This window comes from Nicotiana tomentosiformis, chromosome 6 (genome assembly GCF_000390325.3).
Source record: "Nicotiana tomentosiformis chromosome 6, ASM39032v3, whole genome shotgun sequence".
NCBI lineage: Eukaryota > Viridiplantae > Streptophyta > Magnoliopsida > Solanales > Solanaceae > Nicotiana > Nicotiana tomentosiformis.
The window spans coordinates 24,847,797-24,854,907 of record NC_090817.1 but is presented as its reverse complement, the minus strand read 5'-3'; positions in this window follow the sequence as shown (position 1 = coordinate 24,854,907).

Genomic DNA, 7,111 nt, shown 5'->3' with positions numbered 1-7,111 from the left:
ATATTTCTTTGAGGGTCTCCTTTCGGGATATCTGCTTCACATACTCAGTAGTAGTCTTCAGGTAGGCTTTGGCTGCTTCAACATCGGCCTTGTATTGGGCCACCATTTTGTCAGCATCAGTCGAGGTTGCTTTCAACCTGGACCTCGTTATTTCGAGCTCCTTGCCGAGGGCATCCCGTTTGGCGATGGCTGAGCCCAGTCGTGATTGGAGATCCTCATTTTGCTGAGCCCGTGTATCGGCCTTCTCCTTTGCCACTCGAAGCTGAACTTACACCGAGGACAACTTGGCCTGGCGGGTCTCCTTTTCTGAGGCCAGCAGGTCCATCTTATTTTTCCACTTGTCGGCCATTATTTGGATCTCGTCCATCTCCTTGTGGAGTTGGTCGATCTGGTCGATCTTCTGCTGGACCTGTGAAGTATTGTTGTTAGACTCTACTACCGGACCCTCGTGTCTAACTTTAAAAACTTTTACCTTTTCCACCAAGTCGGCATGCTCCTGCCTTAAGGCCGATGCCTCTTTCTGAGCTGCATCCAGCTCAGCCTGGAGGTTCTTGGCGACCCCCTCTTGTTCCTCGCTAAGAAGCTTGTTCATGTCCCTTTTTTTGGCAAGCTCCTTGATCTCGAGCTCGAGTAGATTGACATCAACCCGGTACCGAAGGAAACTCTCGTGGTGAAGTACCGAGACCTAAAAAAAGGAGAAAAATGTAAGAAACATCAAACACAGATAGCAATAGAGAGATGGAAGGAAACGATGCCTTACCCGGTTCAGCGACTGATGCACCTCATTGAAAAGGCATGGCACACTCACTGAATTAATATTTGCCTCGTCCTCCTCGGTCACCAGGCATAAGAGGTAGCTAGCTACCCCCACAAGAGTAGAAAAAACCCGGGCATCCTACAGTACAGTCAGTATAATCGATCTCTTACGACCGGGGTCCACACTCGGAGCGGGGAACTAATTGACCAAGTTCGAGCTCGAGCTCGTCCCGTCAGCTTCCGAGGAAGTGTCTTTCTTCGAAATCTCCAGGTCGCCCAGCCCGGAGAAGTCCTCCAAAGAAGATGAGTCCACACCGTCGCTTGGGCCTCCACAAGAATATACTCAGGGTAGGAGGGCATCCCCGATATCTCAATTACGCCGGGCGCTTCCTTTGGAGCAAAACCGACATCATGGGAAGTTTCACCCCGGGTATCTACGTTGGTCTTTTGAATTTTAGGGGGGTCTATCTCTCGAGTCTCCTCCTCGGATGCATCTCAGTTCCCAAGATAGGTCGTCTCATGCGTTACAAAAATAGATTCATCCTCTGGCTCGTCTCTAAACTGGAGGAGGGAGTCGGTGTCCGGCACCCGGGAACTGGAGCCCCTCCTGGGCTTACGGAGCACCCATTTCTTTAGTTTCTTCGCCTCGTAGCCTAAGGGTTTTCTCTTCAGACGGGGGCACATCCTCATCCCCTTCCGAAGGACTAAGTTCAGTGGACTTAGGCAAATATACAATAACAAAAAGGGAAGAGGAGTTAGTATAATAAATGGTAGAAACATAGTATTGGCTACTCAGAAAAAGGCCTTACCATGAGAACGGGCCTCCCATTGGCCCTTCAAGAGTCCGTGCCATGTGCTTTCAAAGTACGACATCTGAGTACAGATGCCCTCGATCCACTCGTTCAATCGGGGAACCGCATTCGGAACCCAGGCGACAGTTGCACAACCACAAGCATGAATGAGAAGATAGAAATTGAAGAAAACGAATTTTGATGTTTAATGAGAGAATTGCACTTACGCGATGCATTCCACTTCTCAGGGAATGACATGTATTCCAGGGGGATCAAATCCTTGGTTTTCATTCGAACAACGCGTCCATGCCAGCCCTGGTCTTGGTCTTTGTCGATACTCGAAAAGGGGGCCTTGCTGGCCCGGCGAGTAAGATTGATCAGTCCCCCTCAAAATATTCGGGGACTGAATAATCGTAGTAAGTGGTCGATCGTGAACCGACGAGATTCGGTCTTGTTCAAGAAGTAGCGGAGGAGGGTCACGGTCCTCCACAAAGATGGATGGATTCGCCCGAGGCACACCTTGTACCCTTTGCAAATGTCTAGAACGATTGGGTCTATCGGTCCCAATGTGAAGGGATAAGTGTAAACACTGAAGTACCCTCCACATGAGTAGTAACGGCATCCTCGGGCCCAGGGACTACTACGTTCTTGCCTTCCTAATTGTAGTCCTTATGAACTATGGGAAGAACATATTCAGTCATAGAACATATGTACCTCGAGATTCCTTCACCCCGGTCCTGTTTGCGCGAGGGCTTCTTGACTTTAAAGTCATCTGCATTTGAGCAGCTCCTGAGAATAAGCGTTGAAAAGAGAGACTCGGTGGATGGTTTGTTAGCAGCCACAATGGGGGAAGCCGTTTCGAGGGCAACCACCTCAAGGTCAAGCTCTTCAGTACCAACGACTGGTTGAGAAGATGATGAGGCAACTTGTTGAGGAATGATTTTTTGATTTTTTGGCCTTTGTCATCTATGGAGTGTTTGAAAATTTGAGGAAAGAACGCAAAGTTTTGGAAAAATGGGTTTTGAAGATGAAGAACAAAGTATGGAGATTTGAAGAAAATCTGGGCAAAAATCTGAAGATTACTATGGAAGTTGAAGAACAAGGATGAAGATATGAAGGTTTGAAGAAGGTTTGTTGATGGTTGGACAACTCGAAGGTAGTGATTTAGTCGAAAAGTAGAAAAAGGACAAAAGAAAGAAGCTTTTATAGGGAAACAACCGACGCTTAGCATTCGAGGGAAACCTGCCGGTGAGCGGCACATGTTCGAAGTCAAAACGACGTGACTGATGGGACATTTTGGATCCCTCATCGTAACGTACGAAGGAAGGAACCGAAGTCATCTGTCGTTTCCCATCGTTTCGGCAAGCTTATTCTCCAAAAAATGAGTAGACTATCTGTATACGGGTAAAACTGAGCCCGATGAGCACCCCAATTTCCCGGTGAGGCAAACAGAGCAGGGACGTGACCATAATGAATTGGAGTTAGAGTGAGCAGCTCCTCGTATCAGGACTCGGGCAAAACACCATCCCTCGGGGGTATCAAAGCCATGTCCTCCGAGTTCGGTTCGAAGATCAAGACTTCGGAGAGTATTACCAAACAGTCGCACATGACTAATAAAGGGTTGTGATATACGTGCCCAACCGGATATCACGGCATAAATCTCGGCCCGTATCGGCATAAAATCAGTTATTAGCGAAACGAAAGATTTTTATATTTCTTAGAATTGTACTTAGGGTAAAACTCCCCTACTATATAAAGGGGGAAGCTTATTAGTCATAAAGGACATTATAACATGCTTACCAAGGTAATTTATTTCAATTCTCTTTATTGTTCTAAGTTCTTAGTTTTGTTCTCAAGTTCTTCATAAGTGCAAGATTGGAATCGAGGGCAGTTTCCTCATTGAGCCATCAACCAAGCTCGGAATCATACTTATCATTAGTTTGGCCATTTATTACGTCTTTTATTTGCTTAATATTAATTACTCGTATTGAATTAATCCACATATCCTTAAAATTACATACAAATTCAAGTGTTATCCATTTTTTAGGGTAAACAATACTGTTATTTACATAATCAAAGTAAGGTTTTCATTTGATCAGTTTGATCCATTTCGAATTTCGATTCGGGTTATTCATTTTTTTACATCACAAAAAATAGGAGAAAGTAGTTTGGTTCAAAATTAATAACTATAATATTCTTGAGAAGATAAGAGAAAACTTACCAATTTAATGATCCTAGAAATTGGAATTAGTTTAATCGTATATATCTAGCAAATTGTAAGCAATGCTAATACATTAGGCACTTTTATACATACAGAGGTGTCGAAAAGCGGAAGGTATGGGAAGAAAAAGTTTTTGTGTATGAGTTTGAATTTTGAAATTTTGGTTGTTATTTGATTAAAAGAATTGGTTTCTTTAGTTTCAAAATGAGAAGGATACTGTTATATATAAAAAGGGTAAAGAAAAATAAGGAAATACAGAAGATGAAAATATATGAGGCTGAAGTCTAAAATTGAAGCTCAAAAAATTTAAGTATCTAAGGCTGAAAAGCCTAAACCTGAAGCGAGCAAATGTTTACTGGGATTCGAACACGGGCATCTGGACACAAAAATCGAACACTTCACCAGTTGCACCATGCACATGTTTGCCAATCAGGGTACCATCTACTGGTATATATAAGATTTCTTTTATATATGCATAGAAATATATAAGTTTCGGCCGAGGTTTGCGGGTGGCGTGGTACCCTATACTCCCTTAGTAGATCCGTCCCTGGTTGGTGTAACTTCACTTATTATAACAAGTAAGGTACCGTTTTGACGAGCGCAAAATCGGTGTATAAAACTTAAGCTCGCTAGTCAAAGATAGTATATTATCAAATCGTCTCCACAGAGATTGATTTAAATAATGTTCGAATAAATCTTCATCTTAACACTATTCAGGAAAATAAACCTTTGATTTTGAGTTATTGCCAAACTAAGAATAAAATCCAAGATTATCGACTGTGAATGCATAATAGAAATTGAGTGACTAAGTAGCAAAGATTGAATATCAAGGTGAGAAATAAGGGTTTTGACAAGATATGTGATCAACTATTATTATGTGCAACTCTTTACTCTTAACTTCTATTGACTCTTTCGATTTTAACAGATGATTAGGCTATCTTAAGGATTCAAATTCTTCTTCCGAATGAATTAGAGTTCGCTAAACAACCTAATGATATGTGCTGTGAAAATATGCAAGAATATGTTGAATGAATGATTTTACGAAGAACGTGTGTTGACTATTCTTCTAAATTGGGTCAATTGATAACTCTACAAGCTCTTTCGATTACCTCGGAGAGTCGTGAAATCAATCCAAACAAGATAACACAATGCGAATTGCAACAACACTTCTATTTCGATTAAAGTAAAACCAATATTAACCTTGCAATTCAAAAAGAAATTTGTTCAATGAATTCAGGTAACTAACAGAAAGCAAACCCAAAATAATGGTCAAATCACAATATCCGTCGATAACCATAAGAAAGACTACTCCATAGTGGAGAAGTTGTTCATCACAAGAGTATAAGAGAACAAGAAAACATTACAAACTCCAAATCAAACAAACTTTCGTATTGAATAATTGAGATGAAGTATTCAGAGTCTATGTTGTTTCCTTGCCTTCTTCTCTCCAACAATTGCTCCAAAATCCCAGATACCTAATTTTGGGACGAGCTAGGCTTCATATAGGTCAAAATAATGCCTCCAAATTTACAAAAATAGGCATGACTAGAATTTTCGGAGACGGACGTGCGCGGCCGCGCACCTGAGAGTTTGACCGCGCACCTTTGGCAGACTTCTGTGGCTCTTGCATGCTCAGGTGCGCGTTTGGGGTTGCTCATGTGCGACCGCACATGAGAATTTCTTCTTGCTCAACTTGTTTTCTACCCACTTAGTGTACTATTCGTCCATTGATCCCCTTTGCACCACTTGTACTGAAAAGCAACATATTAAATCAAAGTCAGACCAAATCTCTATCGAATCAACCAAATCAACGACATAAAGTGGGCATAAATATTGAATAATTTTAAGCTCATCAAACACCCCTACACTTAGCTTTTGCTCGTCCCAAGAAAATCTAAAACTAAATTGCTCCTAACACTGCACCATCTTAGACAAGTGGCCGGGCAAAATCAACTCGATACTATCCTGGGGTCACATTCAACCTTAACCCCGGTCATGACATTCCACTAGTGGTGTGGTCAAATTGGCGCCAAATCCTCGATGCACCTCACAAGAAAAAGACAATACCCATTCACACACCAATTGCAAATAATAGCCTAGGGCAATATATAACAATCACTCTATATCTCAAAGAAGTGAATCATGCTTTCAAGAGTACCACAAGCTTGGCTATCGTGTAACTATCCACTAATGTAGGAACAGTCTCATCTATATCATGTAGGAATTTGCATTTGGTTGAAATGTAGGTTATGGGACGTATTGGATATAATCTGTATAAGAGTGTCTACACCTCTCTAAGTACTCTAATACCTACAACTTCATACATGACCTACACCTTTTTTACAATTACAGTTGCCCCCAAACTTCCAAAGCAGAATAACACCCAGTTCTCATTTCTTTAAGCATAACATACAAGGACTTTACAGTAGCGGGGAAAAGTTCACTTTTATTTCTTTACTCAACGTGAGCATATCTCTTCTTTTTTTTTTTTTACTTTTCTTTTCATAATCCCTTTCTCTTATACCTCACATACATTCAGGATGGTGCATTTTTTTTCTACTTATTATTGGTTCCACTCAAAACCAACTCCACCTCCACACTTATGTCTCTTCATCTTTTAGCATCACACTCAAGGCATTCAAGTTCTTAGGGACGGCTACATGCTCAAGTTGTAATGTGGTTGTCAAAGAAAGAGAAAATTAGGCTCAACTGGGCTTACTAGGGATAACTTATCAGTTCTTAGGAGGATTCGAAGCAATCTAAAAAAAGGACTATCAAAGAAAGCCTATGGTCATCTCCAAACTCAATTATTACCTATGATTTCGGCTTGAGCCACAACCAAGCCACATTCTAGACCCTGTCAGGCATGATCACTAAGCAAACATTCGCCTTCCCACACATAGCATTTTGGATAGGCACACAATTGAGACCGTAGTCACCAATGGCCTCTCTGACTTACAAGGGTGGATCATGCATCCCACCAGTCAGGCACAGTCAACTTTGCCAACCACAAGTAACTTTTCAAAACTTATCTAAAAATAAAGAAATAACAAAAAACATCTACTTTAAAAAGTGTCTGGTTCAAAATATTATGACCATGGTAAAGAACCAAACAAGAAACCCATGGAAGTACAAGTGAAGAAGTTATCCTAAAAAAATAAGAAAATATTTTTGGAATTTTTGTTTTTGTGATTTTTTTTCAAATAGGAAAGCAAATTAAACAACTATATTTACAATACCCCCACACTTAACTAGTGGTATGTCCCCATATCACAAAATTAAAATATAAAGGTGAAAGAAAACTCTCGTGATTGGGTCAATCCGTGTCGGAGATAGTGCCGGA